Below are 16733 nucleotides of genomic sequence, written 5' to 3' on the forward strand. Positions count from 1 at the left end.
GACGGGATTGAGAAATGGCACTATTTTGGAGTGGATTGGACACTACTGGGACAAGTCCACACAGGCTATTGTGAAAGATGCACTCCCAAACCTTTTTGTGTGGAAAGTATGCCACCTGCTTGTCTCCATGGAGATGTCATTACTTTTCGTGTAATATTTGTTATGGCGTTAAAACATGACATCCCAACATTTGGAATTGTTGTGTCAATTGTGACTTTTGAGATTTGCTCTTGAAAGAGTTCAAAACATGTCTCAAAGGTGGTATGGACAATTTTTTTTCAGCTATTTTTTTTATCATATTTCCTCGTGGCGTGGATAAATAATTTGTCCTGCCACATATCAATCATAAAACGCACCTACCGCTCACCTGCAGCAGCGTCTGGCTCGTCCCCACGTTTCCGCGTGCCTAAGCGCATAGATCTATCATAATATAGTTCCCTCAGTGTACGGGGCAAAATGAAGACGGAGAAAGACAGTTCGAGCTGACGCAGAAGTGGACAGAAATCTACGGGAGACGAGCGATGTGATGTGCTCCGTTGCGCTAATAAACAAACGCACATGTGTGTTGTATCAGTCCGCACGGGGGAGTGCGCATGCGCACTTCCGCCTGCGTTCTCAAATCGCCGAAAAATCGTCCATACCGCCTTTAATTGTGAAAGTGTTGCCATAATCTAAAATAAAAAAATAAAAGTATCCTGCTTAATATCTACTCTGCATGACATCTAAAGGAAGGAAGTAAGTCAACAGTTGTGAACAATAGGGACACTGCAGTATTTGAGATCACAAACACTTATACTGTTTATCTTTCTTTCCTTGTAGTCCGTGTTGATGCCATTCCTTGTTGTGGGTCAGCAGAAAGTGTCTAATACAGTGGTGTCCAAATGATGGCCTGGGGGCCAAATGCAGCCCTTAGACCAATTTCTGTTGGCCCTTAGCCTTCCTGCTATATTGGCCCAAACAACCAAAGTACATTTTACTGTCAAAATAGAAAAAAATCTTCTATTCTAGCATAAATAACAACCATTCTGACAGTATAAAGATTTAAAATGAATGTTTCAAGCCTTATTAACATTGTGGATCATCAAATCTACATAAAATTAACTTCATAATCATGTTGTCTGTTGCCCTCCGCTCCATCTATTTTTCAAAATACGGCCCTTGCTAAAAAAAGTTGGGACACCCCTTGTCCAATATATCCACCTATACCGTAGCAAGGATTTTGCTCATTACAGTGACAATGGAAAAACTATTTGCAAGACAAAATGGAACCTGAAAGTTACACCAAAATGTTGTCAGTTGTCTGTAGCTGCCACTCTTATTTATAAAGTGTGCGAACATAAAAACATGTTACGTGACTTTCCACATTAAGTTTGCAGTAAAAAAGCTCAGAACTCTAGATGCCAAGGATTTTCAGAGATGAAACAAAATCCGATGTGCTCTTCCCGAGCCAAGAAGCGAGCAAGTTTTAGGAAGTTTCTGTTTTGTCCGCACTACACTTTTGGTCAGAATTCCACATTTTCCAAGCTTTATAACTGAGACCCCAGTGGAGCAAACCCACCCACAGTAAGAACGCATATTTACCTATTTGCATGCGGTGCGCCCTTCTCAATAAACGGTGCACCTTTGAATTCAAACGTCACAGGTGTCACATTTACCCACAACAGCACCCATTTTCCATCACTATTTTGGCTTGTGTTTAATATTACTCCCACTTTTAACTTCACTCCAAACACCCGATACCCCTCGCACTTTCCTCGCCGCACACACACGCCGCCGCAGTGCACTCTCCGTGTCAAATCTTAGAACGAAAGAGGGACATATAATTGCATTTTGTGAGATGGCATGGGCCCACAGCCTTTAATAATGATGGCGGTGTCGCGCTGCCTCTGCTGAGTGGGGGCTTTCATCGCCTGGTAACTTCAGACGGCGGGCCCCACTGAATGTCACAGACGACACAGTGCCAGACGGACAAGCTGTCTGGAGCCTGCGGTTATTAGCCCTATTGATTGAGGCAGATGCTTTGCCCGAGCCCAGGGACACACCAGCAAATGGAAGCCCAAAGAAAGACATCGGGATCGGGGGTGAAAGGAGGAGCGGGGCGTCGCGCCAGCCGTGTCTGCTCATCAGTTTGAACCGCTGAACTGTAAAACGGAGAGTCAAACGGCATGTGAAAGGGTTTCATGTTTTTACGATTATTACGTAGTTTGGCGTGATGGTTCCAGTGGTAGGTGTTTATCATAGTTGTACGTCAGTAAAGTTGCAGTTTGTCCGAGAAGAATTGAAAAAGAAAAGTTGTGGTGAGATCCCTTTGTCGACGTCGTCAATAAGCGACATTCCATGGAAAATGCAAATTTTTCTTATAGTTTGAACCATCAATTAACAAAATAAAGGTGCTGTCATGTATTATTATTAGTCAAATCATAACTATACTATATTTTTGTTTAAGTAAAATCTGAAATATTATCATGTTCACTATGTTTTAGTGAAATGTAGAAGTGTAGACTAACCTGTCATATGCAATTTAAATAACACTTGAATTTAGAGGGATTTATGAACTTTTTTCAAGAGAATTTTTCCATTTGATAATTCTCTTTTAAACGTTGTCAATATATAAACAGAACAATGAAAACAAAACTAAATGGAATTTTTTTTTTTTTTTTTTTTAAAGGTATTTAAACGCCAAACAGAAAAACTGTCCTATGATGAGCTTTAATATTTGAAATCATATTCACTTTATAGTCCAACTGAAAAAGCAACATAAATCACACTCAAAGGAAATATAATGTTGCTGGAAAGTGCAAAAATCTTCTAAAACCAGCAAGAAAGAACTAAACACAAATGCAAAAATCTAACCAAACAAACTTAAAACACCTGACCCAAACTTTTCAAAATGGTAATAAAAGTAAATACCCTGTAACATAAGTGGTAATGAATTCCTGCAGTGAACAGAATCCCCCCTTCACCTTTGTCTCCGGGTGATTTCGCAACATGACAGCGGCAGAGGCGAGGCGATGAGTGATGAGATAATGTGGGCAATAATTCTCCGTCGTTCGGCACCAAACTCAATTGAACGGAAAGAAAGCCATCGCCGACGCCGTCTGCCCACACACGCACCCCGACGACGCGGTATTGACATTCGGCTCCGCTCGGCTTGATGTTTGGTTTGTGTGATTAAAAAGGCAAAAGCGATGCATGTCGACCCGATGGGCTGTGTTTGGTGCATTCGTGTAGAAACGGCTGAGCGGGAAGTAAATGCTCGCTTCATAGTCAATTGGTCTGGAATTCAAATCTTTTTCAATTGATTTAGGTTGCTTTTTAATTATTGTTTTTTTTGTCTTAGGCCTGTAATAATAACTACGATATCAACAGAAGAGTCAATATTTATCCTCTGTATTGTATGACTCATGTACATTTACTACTAGTGTTTAATTCTGCTTTTTATTTAAATGTTTATATCTTGGATGGATGTTCATTGTGGTGTAGTGCTAAGAAAGCTCAAGGAGTACCGTGCAATACAAAATTCCCAGAGTCACGCATACAGTATTTACCGTATTTTCCGGACTATAAGTCGCAACTTTTTTCATAATTTTGGCCGAGGTGCAACTTGTATGTGATATTATTAGTAATTTTCAACCGGCAACCGCAAGAGGGCGCTCTAGTGTCTGGTATGTTAATGTGACATATTAACAGTGATTCAGATAACTATAGCATAAAGAACATGCTAACAAGTTTACCAAAGCATCAGTTTTACCCCAAATCACTAAATCCATTGAATTCTTCTTCCTCTGTGTCACTTCTAAACAACTCCACAAACTCCAGAGGTAGAGGAAGTGCAGATTCTTCTTCTGCGTCGCTTAGAGCCTTACCACAGTTCTGTCTGTGCGTCATGTAGCTGAAGGTGTTAGCGTTAGCATACGTACACCTATTCACCATGTTCTCTCATCTGTTATTATTTTAAATTGCATTTCAAAATTAAATGTCTGTTCTTTGTCTTGGATTTTATCAAATACATTTCCCCCAAAAATGCGACTTATACTCCAGTGAGACTTATATGTGTTTTTTCTTCTCTATTATGCATTTTGTGGCTGGTGCGTCTTATACTCCAGTGTGACTTATACACTTAAAATACGGGTAATCGTTTTTTTGTCAATATTTTTGTCCGCAAATTGTCAAATTTCTAAATGCATTATCGTGGCAGGATTACTCGAGACGTGCAGAGGTCTCAACCATTTCTCCACAACTATACGGACCTCGCGCATGTCTGATCGTTCTGCCAGTTTGTCGGTTAGTGACGTTGACCTACAGCGCTCTCCTCAGCCTTTCCTTCAGTATGACGTCTTGTTTTCTCCTTCATCTTATTAGCGCCACACACGATCCTCCAGAACAACATGACGGCAGATTATAGGGGCGAGCGGTTTCCGAGGCCAAGCTGGTCAAAAGGTCGACCTGCTGCTAATTTGAGGCTATTAGCTTGGTTGTCCCGGTGCAGTTGCGCTGTTGGGCGCCACATGAAAGGAAACCTCTCACCTAACACCCGATCGATAAATGTGTTCTCTGTTCGGACAGCAATTATAACACGTATAGAGAGGGGGAGAGCGAGGGGGACAGAGAGGGGGGACAGAGAGGGGGACAGAGAGAGAGCGTCCAAGCCAAACCTCTCAAAGTCAAACATGAGATCCACTTCCACCACAGACGACAACATTTGTTCATTGTACGTGCAGTTTTCAGCAGTTCTAAGTGAGACATTTATTGTGTCACGGGTGCAGTGAGATTAGAGATAAACACAGTATTTCCTCCTTTTTGGATACTTTTCAAGCTTTTTTTTTTTATGGGCTTAGAAAAAATCCAGGGCCCGAGTTTGAAGATGTGAGCACAAGGGGAGAAAAAACACATAAATGAGTAAAATGAAATAATTCCCCATCATCACTGCACCGTTTCCCCCCAGAACGTTGTACCGTACTCCACACAGAAAGGTTCAAACAAAATGTCAGAAAAGTCCCAAGTGATTAAAATCCATGTTTATTTTATTCAGAATGTATTTGAATTTGGACAGTGCATATTAATAAATGATAGCACAAAAAGTTAGCAACATTTTATGCATTGTCCTAAAGCAGGTAACATCTAACATTATCCACAAGTAGCATTCAATTTGCTTTTCACGGGAGGAGACTGGGGTTTAGTGTTGCCAACTAAATATTGATGATCGCCCCGAGTCTGTTTGCCTATCTATAAAAGTCACAGCACGCCACTGGAATAATGTAATGTAAAGCACTTGTTTTGAGTGTCTTGAAATGTGCAATTTAAATCGTACGCATTAATAATAAATACTTGTTCCTTCAGTTGAGTTCTTTAAATGACTTGCCTTTATCATAATCCTACTACTTTAGCAACAACACTCTAAACACACGAAAGATTTCAGAGAAGGGAGAATATGGTTTTGTGACCACTATGGTCCAAAAAGCATTGTAAGAAACAGTATAACTTGAAAATCGGCGAAAATATGAAAAAAATACCATCTCGTAACAGTGCCACCCACCTCACTCCGGATGACCACCAGACCAGATCTAATCGCCCATACAAATGTTGGACCTGAAACCCACCTCAAGCCAGCATTTCAAGGTACGGTCCCAGAACGGAACCAATACCAACTGAAGACCAACTGAAGACCTTTAACAGTCACGTGGAAGAACTACATTTATTTTTGTGAAGCTCAAAATCAGCCAGGCAGGTGAAGAGCATCCAGAGCAGCTTGTCCCAGGCGTCTGAAACAGGGGGAGTGGATAGCATGGGACAGACACAAGGGGGACAAAACCATTTTGTCTCATAAAACTCTCATAATCCACCAAAACTATCTCCACCTCCATCTCCACCTCCACCACAGCAGCAGAACCATCAGCTACCTCGGCCTCTCCATCTCCTCTCCTTCATCGCCACAATGTTCCTTCAAACTTCATTCCTTCACCTGCTTTTCAACTCAATAAACTATTCATCACACCGTTCTCACTTGTCTGTCTCTTCGCACCGAAATATAACATGACTGACCTCTTATCTCTTTTTACATCTCAGATAACACATTCTTGCTCACATAACACTTCACTCCAACCGGCACATTTACTCTGAGAATCTGATCGAAACGCACCGAAACTTGTGTCTGCTCAACACCATTTTATATTTGAAACTCTTCATAAGTGCGTCGTATTTCTGAAGCAAAACTATATCAAAAGTTAACTCTTTGCGTCTTTTCTAACCAAACTCTCTGTCTGAGAAACAAAAAAAAACGGAGAAAAACTTTGCATATGCGACCTTCTTGAAACATGAACACGTGTATTGTGACGCTGAAGGCTAAACAGCATGTAATGCACCAGTGTGTGGGCCCGCATTAATGAATACATCTATCAAGAAACATAGATTACATTAGATTAACCCATTAAGGGGCAGAAAAGCAAACACAAGCTTTCCGTTTAAGATAAGATAAGATAAGATAATCCTTTATTGTCCACCTCAGAAGTAATGATATACACTTGATTCAATAAGACTTTGATTAGAAATGTATGTTTTCATGGGGTCGTATCGAGTTCGGGGATGTAATATGCTTTGATCACAAGAAAAGCATCACTCTTTTACAAATAATATGGTAGGTGTTGTATAATCCATGCTTTAAACCTTAAAACAGAACTAAGTAACTCTGGTGATAGAGCGCCCCCTGCAGCTCCCTTGTGAAAATACATTGTCAGAAACTACACGCTAAATCTTTTGTTTTTCTTTCTTCATGCTTAGACAGTATAATAACATACAAATACTTTTCACATTGCCAATCGTAAAAAGAGCGAGGGTTTCTCAGGAGGGTTGTCTTCTGATCGATGTCGCAAGGCTGGTTTTCTGTCCTGAGACAACAGGGGGCAACGATGGACACTTCAAACACCCTGAAAATACATATTTAACATCACAGGGACTTACAAAGATGTTCAACAAGGTGAAAATGTTACTTAGATCAAAAATGGTCAACTACTTGAGTTTGTCTATAATGCTGTTACGTTTTTGTCGAAACTCTCTTTTAGATCTGTCTAGATTTAGTGGACAAAATATTATGCAAACTTTGACGCAAGTGGGACAAGACCAGGACTAAACCAAGACAAAATTCAAGCCTAGAACAGGAGTAAACCAGGTCTACAGTAAGACTAAACTGGTATTGTTAGAGCCATTGCATTATATACTACATAACAAAAGGCAAACGCAGTAACGTCACATTAAATGAACACTACATTATTCCTGGACAAAAAGTGTTTTCTTATTCATGGTTGCAGTACTGCGTTTTTGAGATACGAGAAGTTATCCGCTGTACATTCCAAATTACATTATAAGTATAAAACTTTTGAAAATAAAGCAAGATCAGCAGTACTGTGCGGAGTTGTCAAGACAGGAGAACAATTGTCTGTTTTCATTTTCTAAAGCAAGTGTATATCTTGCTTTTTATTGTGAGTTGAATAGTAAGAAAGGAACAGCGTGGAATCTAAACAACACAGACTCGCACAGGAATCTATTCAAAGAAAAGCCAGTGTCCTACATTGAAGGCTGCCGTTTATTCGGGCATGAAAGCCGCTAAAAAATCACACATGGACTGAACTTGGAAATGGACAAATTTGACATAAACTGGACGAAATGGGACTCACGTTATGGATCAGGTGCTCTAACTTTTTTTTTTTTTTCATCTGGATGCATTATTCTAAAAACGGTCATCTCAAACGATACACACTTTGTATTTTCTCTGGTTCCGCCCACTCCACACTTTTTATTTTATTTTATTTCATTTTTTTAATTCTTCTTTCTTTTTTCCTTTTTATCTCTTCATATTTCTCTTTTTTTGGGGGGGGACAAATGTTGCTGGATTGTATCTTTATTTACACAAGTTTTGATTGGTCTGTGTTTATTCTTTCAATATTTTTTTTTTTTTTTTTAAAGAAATAATGTGGTATGATCCCCTCTGCAGCTTTTCATTGTGTCCTTGAGCAAGGCACTGATCACCGCAGCACTGCAGAACGACTGAACGTTTTATATACTCTTCTCACGTATGCAGATTTCCGACTCTGAAAATGCGTCTGGGAGGAAGTCCGTGGGCTGCGACCTAGAATACAAATCGAGGCAGTTCTGTACATGCTACGATTGATACTGTTTCTGTTGCTTCAGCTTTGTTCACAGCGACAGCGTTTCGGCTCTCGCTGCTGGTCATCTTTACATGGACATGGATTCTACGGCGTGAGAATGAAAAATGCATGCTGGGATATCAAAGTCTAGTGTGTGGGAGTGACCCGGAGGAAGAAGACATATGTTTTATACAGCTGTGCATTTTTACAGATGGAGGAGCGACCTACAGTACATACGGTGATGAGATGTTAAAAAATGCATGTTATTATTACCGTATTTTCCGGACGATAAGTAGCACCGGAGTATAAGTCATAAAAAAGTCAAAAAACATATATAAGTTGCACTGGAGTATGAAATGCAGTTGCAAGTGTGAAAATAACAAATAATGTCACATATAAGTCACTCCGGAGTATAATTATGTATATAGTAGCACCCCGACCAAAACTATGAAAAAAAGGTGCCACTTATAGTCCGGAAAATAGGGTATTGATTTATTTATTTCAATTGTGTGTTCCATCCATCCATCCATCCATTTTCTACCGCTTGTTCCCTTTCGGGGTCACGGGTGACTGGAGCCTATCCCAGTGACTTCGGGCCAACACAGAGACATAGACATTACAGACAGTTCATGCTCACATTCATTCACTAGGGCCAATTTAGAGTCATCAATTTTACCTAACACATGCATGTCTTTGGACGGTGGGAGGAAGCCGGAGAACACGGAGAGAACCCACGGTAACACGGGGAGAACATGCAGACTCCACCCAGAGAGATGTTGGTCTGGTCCGGGAATCGAACTCATGATCTCCTTCTTGGGAGGCAAGAGCGCTAACCGCCTTTGGCACCGTGCACCCCAATTGTGTGTCAATTGTGTGTTATTAACATAAATTACCATCACAATCAAAAAGAAGAAAAAAATCGTATAAATATCTGCCCCTTTCACACAAGATGATTCGGAACACATTTTATTTAGAAAACTTGTTTTACGTTCTACATACACTATTTTACATTTACGACATGGCACACTTCAATGGTTGAGTCTTTTTTATTTTGTATTATAATTTAAATTCATATGATTTCATTGTTATTGCTTCAAACTATTTCTTAAATATATAGAGATTAGGTGATACTAGGTTAGGTTTTACTCCAGCCACAGAGATTCCTATTTATTTTTGTGCGTTATTGTGGCAGATCCGAACTGTGGGTGACAGTTAGAGATGAGCGGAAGCCAAAGTATGACTCCACCATCTTAGCAATGCGCAATATTATGCGCACATATTCACATTGTAATGAATAAGAGGAATAAAAGCGATGTAAGCAAAGTGTAACAGTAAAATGACAGCGACTTCTAAAAAAGTGTTCCGCTTGGTTTAATACATGTAACAAATAAGTTGGGTAAAAGAACTTGCTTTGTTGAGTTCACTGACTGTATATGAGGAAATGGCAGACAATCTAAACTAAACTCAACGTAATTACATTTTGGGATTTAAGGACGGCAGATGGATATTAGTTTTCATATCGGGCATTATGTAAGTATATGCTGTCCTGTAAATAAATACATTAATAAATAAATACATACATACATACATAAATACATGAATAAATAGATAAAATAATAGTGAGTTAAAATGGCAATTGATCTTTTCTTAACACATTTTTCTAAGAAGGCTAAAAAACAAATAGCACTGTTCTCTGTTAAACACGGTTATAAGACACGGCGTTTATGATGTGACAACTCACAATCCCGACTTTTCGCGGTATAAAGTGTAACGTGATCGTAAACAAGTCAGAATCACAATTTCTCATCTCAAATCTGAGATCTGAGTCCCAGGACAACATGAATGCACCATATTATGTTAAGTTTGTATGTGTTATGATCCATTCTTGTGATTTTATATGACCAAATAGACAGGATTGACACATGTCGCCTGCTTCTAAGATCTCTGCATTTGACTCGTCCTTCAACTGACCCAGTTCTGTTTAGCTGCGTTTGATTGGATGTGTTTTTTTATCATTGTAAAGCACTTTGAGTGGCATGTGTATGAACTGTGCTCTACAAATACATTTTGATTGATTGATTTGACCCATCTCTCACTGTTGCTTTGGTGATCCGTCACGAGCAGTGGTGATCAAACTGGGAGCTACATTATTTAGGAGCGAGAGAGTTGTGTTCGCCCCATGGCCTCATGTCCTTCCGGGCGCTTCACGTCGCTAGCTTTACACTTGTGCTTCTTAAAAAAACAGGTTGGCATCGTAGTCTGACTTTTTAGATGACTGATTTAGTGGCCGTGTCTTGACTGAACCTCTTTTCAGTAGAAGTTCTGTGGGTTGTGAGAGTGCTGCTGAGGTCTGGTGTTTATGTGTCACGCTTCCCCTGGTGGTCACGTGGGCCTTCTCTAGACAACATCAAAGATTCAACTTGAGTGTATGTGTTCCTGGTGCAACTTACAATCATGTACAAGTGTAATGTATGATTCCTCATTTAGATTGGGTTCTGAGGCCTAGAATGTGGTTGTCTGCCCCAAGAAATGTGGAAATTGACACATTATGAATGGACTTGAAGTAGAAACAAAATTATTACTTGGATTATAACTGAACTCCATTTTAATGCTTAAGATTAGAAAACTCTTCATCTAAATACGTATTAGGCTTAGTTAGTGTCATGGAATTAGACATACACCGATGCTATTCCTTAACACATTGAGAACACAATTCAACTTAGAATATGAAACGACACAGAAACATCAGACATTTGTGTGGCATGCATGGGAGAAAACGCGGGGACTGTGTCAGCCAGGCCGTTGTAAGGAGCCTGGCTGACCCTCCTGCGTCTCACCCCCGCGTCTCACACCGTTTTTTCCCATGCTGGTTGGTTTTATTAGATATTCTGGAATAGGCGGGTCACATTTCTCATTGGTCAGCCTCACATCAAGGCACTTGGTATTTTTCCGTAGAGATAAAGCCTGCAAGGGGGGGTGCAACTCCCCCCCCCTCTGGGGCAACATCCTTTGGCCCATCTTTACGACCCCTTCACAAACAAATGCAGTTTGTCACACACCCGTTCTTCTCTTAGACTAATGATGCAGATAAAATATCACTATTATGCAGATAAAATACATCACAGAAATATACTCATATATTCACATTTTATCACAGTTAGTCTTTGTTTACACATATTGTATATACTTGTTTCTGTTTTGTGTCTGTGCAGCAATTTGGAAATGGTTCTGTTCATATAATGTGCTATATAAAGTGAATTTGGATACACATACGGTATTTTCCGGCCTATAAATCGCACCTTTTTTACAGTTTTGGCCGGGGTGCGACTTATATGTGATATTTTTGTTATTTTCACACTGGCAACCGCATTTCACATGTTGATTATTTTCACACTGACAGCCACAAGAGGGCGCTCTAGGCTCTAAGCGACGCAGAGGAAGAATCTGCACTTCCTCTACCTCTGGAGTTTGCGGAGTTGTTCAGAAGTAACACCGAGGAAGAAGAATTCCATGGATTTAATCAATTTTCCCCAAAAATTAATGCGACTTATACTCCAGTGCGACTTATGTATGTTTTTTTCTTCTCTATTATGCATTTTTTGGCTTGTGCGACTTATACTCCTGTGCGACTTATATATGTTTTTTTCATCTCTATTATGCATTTTTTGGCTGGTGCGACTTATACTCCAGTAAAAATGGCGCAGATTAAACTAATAAATACAGCATAAACTTGAGCGCAGGAGATAGAACTAGTACAAAGCCATAGTGTCACGCATATCGCATGTTGGACAGACTCAGAAAACTTCAACCGTATGTGGTATATTCCCCTCGCAGGGTGCGTGACATGGATGATAAACTCCTGCTTTGGTTGTCGGGTTCAGGTGGAGAGAGGCCTGAGAGGTGATGATGGCTCTGGTCCGCTGCCTTTACTGCCCTGTCCGACCATGTAAACGTCACGGACAAACACCTACACAACTGTCACTCCAAACACATTATGAGTTCAATCCTGCTAAGTGCTTCTGACAACAACGGAAATAAATCAAAAAATATAGGCTGACCACAAGCAATTAATATGTCATGGAGAAAAAGGATTTTGAACTTGACATTTTAGTATGTCTCTCTACTTCAATTCTATGACTATGTTGTATTCCTTTGTATTATTTCAATTTAATTTGAAATATTTTTTAATAAGCTACTCACACTATTTCAAGCCGTTTCACAGAAGTAAATACTGTATTTTCCGGATTATAAGTCGCACCGGAGTATGAGTCGCACCAGCCAAAAAATGCATAATAGAAAAAAACATATATAAGTTGCAGTGGAGTATGAAACGCGGTTATAAGTGTGAAAATAACAAATAATATCACATATAAGTCGCTCCGGAGTATAAATGTATATAAGTATATAACTATAAGTCGCACCCCGGCCAAAACTATGAAAAAAGACTTATAGTCCGGAAAATACGGTAGATCCTCTGCTTTTCCTCCTCTTTTTACCGTCTCCGTCTATTGTGATTTCACACTCAAATGAAATGATTTTCCTTCATTCTCAAAGTATTTTTGACCATATTGCAGCTAAGGCGCAAAGACATAAGGTAAATGCCTTCTAATGTTTGGAAAAGAAAAGTTTGGAAAAGTAAACGGCAGCTTTTTGTGCCTCACCATTTGGTGGTGATGTTTGTTTTGATTGTCTTCCTGAGCCATATGTCTGGTTTAAATATTTTGTGTTGTAGAAGTATAAACTATGAATATTCCATGGCACAGCGGCCTCTAAACAACCAGTATGAATGGGAGGGTCGTACAGTTTTGGGTCTAGAATATCTCCATAACATTTGTTTGCATGTATCAAACCAAGGTGAAACTATGTGTATCAGGTATGGAAGCTATAATAGACTGGAGCACAATAGTGTCTACTAAGAGTAACAATAGAGACCGAGACTGGTATATTGCTTTTAAAGTGATAACATAAATGAATACATACATTAATTAACATAACATTAATTAAATATTTGACAAACAGGAAAGACAATTAGACAACAAAAAATATTGAATTCACAAAAATGTTAAGTTCGTACAGAAATTCATTTTGTGGAACAAAAGGATTTAACAAAAATCAAATATAAAAGTTCATACAACCCAAGGCCCCCCACAGTTCAGTTCATACAAATACGTGGTTTTATTTCCAAACGGTCAACGGCAAAAGTTTAAAGGCTGCACTGAGCCAGAAGTCTTCAGGTCATTCCACTAATCATTGGTGTGCACACTATTTAATTTTCAATCTGCAATTAAAAACGCTAACTGTATTATTAATAAATGCAAACCTATTCATCATAACTCCATTATCATAAGCAATAGTGCAATAGTAACATTTGTATAATTTGTGTAAACTAATGTGCATTATCATTGATACACAAAGACAAAGGTGAAAGACAAACTGCCTCAGTGCATGAACTTCTCATTCAACACATTAGCACCAGTAAACTACTGGATAAAGTCTTATAAACCATTCGGCCGAAACAGCCTTATGCACAACAAGCTGTTTTACCCTGTAATTTCATCTTTTTCCTTTGCAGATTTGACTCAAATGTGTGTCTGACATGACAAATAGATACATATGCTGGCAATTGAAGTAATGAGGGATTAAAATTGCACATAAGCCTGCGTCGTTTATTATGACAGCACTTCAGGGTCATCCGAAAGAGGAAGTGGCATCGAACCCACTTCATCTAAGTAGAAAAACAACTTGTATACTTATGACTGACACAGCAACGGTCTTATATAACCTCTGAATTCAGTTTTTCACTCAGCACAACGGTTCGTTAGAGGAGAAGGATACAGCGCTCGCCACTGTCAATTATACTTTCGAGTAGGACGGCAATCATCGGACGCAAGAAGAGAACGGCCTTTCGTTTATTCATCAGGCGCTCAATCCTGCCTGATTAGTTAACGCGTTTGCAGAACACCTGATCACGTATCCGTCGAGGTCTCTGTCCTTAATATATGTGTCTGTTCAAACGGATCCGTGATATGCGGTTGTTCTTTTTGGGTCTTCCTGTTCTATCGGCGCATCATTGTCCTCGGCGTCGCGGGGAGGTGACAGGGTAGTTTATCAGTGCTGTGTTAAACAAGCAGATTAGTCCAGCACTACAAACTTTTACTCTCCGACTGTCCGGCTGTAAATCTGCCTCTCCCCCGAGGACGCCGGGGCGAAGCCACTTAGAATTCAGGGAGGGGAGTATGAGATAAGACCGAGAAGTGAGAGAGAGGGAGAGAGAGAGAGAGAGAGAGAGAGAGGGAGAGAGAGAGAGAGAGAGAGGGAGGGGAGAGATGGAAAAGAGGCAAGAAGGAGAGGGAGCGAGGAGAAACAAGAAGGAAACGAGAGAGAGAGAAAGAGAGAGAGATGGTGGGAGGATGAGAGATAGAGGGAGGGAAATAAGGTAAGAGGGGGAGAGAGAAGAGAAAAGATGGAAAGGAAGAAAGAGAGGGGAGTATGAGATAAGACCGAAAAGTGAGCGCGTGAGAGAGAGGGAGAGAGAGAGAGAGAGAGAGAGAGAGGGAGGGAGGGAGGGAGGGAGGGAGGGAGGGGAGAGACGGAAGAGAGGCAAGAGGGAGAGAGAGCGAGAAGAAACAAGAAGGACACCAGAGAGAAAGAGATGGTGGGAGGATGAGAGATAGAGAGAGGGAAATAAGGCAAGAGGGAGAGAGAGAAGAGAAAAGGTGGAAAGGAAGGAAGAGAGGGGAGTATGAGATAAGACCGAGAAGTGAGAGAGAGAGGGGGGAGGAAGAGATGGAAGGAGTGAGAAAGAAAGCCTCTGGGAGAGATGGAAAAGAGGCAAGAGGGAGAGAGATAGTGGGAGTATGAGAGATAGAGGAAATAGAAAGAGAGAGAGTAAAGAGGTGGAAGGAGTGAGGGAAAATACAGAAATTGGAAGAGTGGAAGGAGGGCAAAAGAGAAGGATTAGAAAGTGAGGGAGGAAGAGAATCAGAGAGAGAGAGAGTAAGCAAGGGCGATAGAGAGAGTATGAAAAACGGTAGATAAAAGGAGAGATAGAAACAGAGGAAAGGACGAAAAGTGACAGGTGGGATGGAGAAAGAGTAAGGAAGAGAAAAGGTGGAGAGAGAGTGAGAAGAAAATCAGGACGGGAGATTGACAGGGAGAGAGGTAACAAAAAAGCGAAAGAAATGGAGAGAGAGCAGGAAAGAGGAGGAAAAAAAGTAAAGTGGGAGAAAAGGGGAGAAAGCAATGCAATTTTTCTCTGCAAAAAAAGTGATATTAGTCCAGGAAAAGTGGCACATTAATATTCTAAGTACTTTCTTCCTTTTTTTCTAACCCTGTTTTGACAGCAAACTATTAAATTAATCATGTTTTCTTTTCCTCATTTGGAAGCAGCAGCTATGACTCTTTTGGCTTCTTTCATCAGACCTGCTTCACCGTCACATCATATTTTACGTTTACGACGTTTACACCGAAAGTATGACTAAATTAAAAACTAAAAAAAAATATTATATTATATATTAAAAAAAATGTTAAAAAATGCGTTTTGTCTAAAATGTTTGTATTGATGTCCGTAAAAGAGGGACAAAAATATGTAAATTATCTACTTTAGTCATTTAATGTGACTAAAATAAAGTAAAAAAAAACCTGACAAATACTTGCTCCTGACCCAGTTTCAGACTTTGCTGTTTAATATTCCAAAGAGGAGCATATTTATTCTCACCTTTTCTTTTCTTACAGGAAAAAAAAGATGACATCGCTCGTGTTTACAGTCATTATGGAAATGATGGAGCACGAGATGAGAGTTACACAGACTTTGTACACTTTTAAATACTTTTTTCCTGCAACTTTGTATCAGTAGATATATGTGTTTGGGGGTAAAGGTGTGTTGAATTAAACTATAACTTATTCTTTTATTAAAATCACTGATGGAGCGATGATGGCGCGATGATGGGGCGATGATGGGGCGCTGATGGAGCGATGATGGGGCGATGATGGAGCGATGATGGGGTGATGATGGCGCGATGATGGGGCGATGATGGAGTGATGATGGGGCGATGATGGAGCGATGATGGAGCGATGATAGGGCGATGATGGGGCGATGATGGGGCGATGATGGAGCGATGATGGGGCGATGATGGAGCGATGATGGGGCGATGATGGGGCGATGATGGGGCGATGATGGGGCGATGATGGAGCGATGATGGGGCGATGATGGGGCGATGATGGAGCGATGATGGGGCGATGATGGAGCGATGATGGGGTGATGATGGCGCGATGATGGGGCGATGATGGAGTGATGATGGGGCGATGATGGAGCGATGATGGAGTGATGATAGGGCGATGATGGGGCGATGATGGGGCGATGATGGAGCGATGATGGGGCGATGATGGGGCGATGATGGGGCGATGATGGGGCGATGATGGGGCGATGATGGAGCGATGATGGGGCGATGATGGGGCGATGATGGGGCGATGATGGGGCGATGATGGAGCGATGATGGAGCGATGATGGGGCGATGATGGAGCGATGATGGGGCGATGATGGAGCGATGATGGGGCGATGATGGAGCGATGATGGGGCGATGATGGGGCGAT

This window comes from Eucyclogobius newberryi, unplaced genomic scaffold (assembly GCF_026437365.1).
Source record: "Eucyclogobius newberryi isolate DKJ021-1_F unplaced genomic scaffold, fEucNew1.0.hap1 SCAF_21, whole genome shotgun sequence".
Taxonomy (NCBI): Eukaryota; Metazoa; Chordata; class Actinopteri; order Gobiiformes; family Gobiidae; genus Eucyclogobius; species Eucyclogobius newberryi.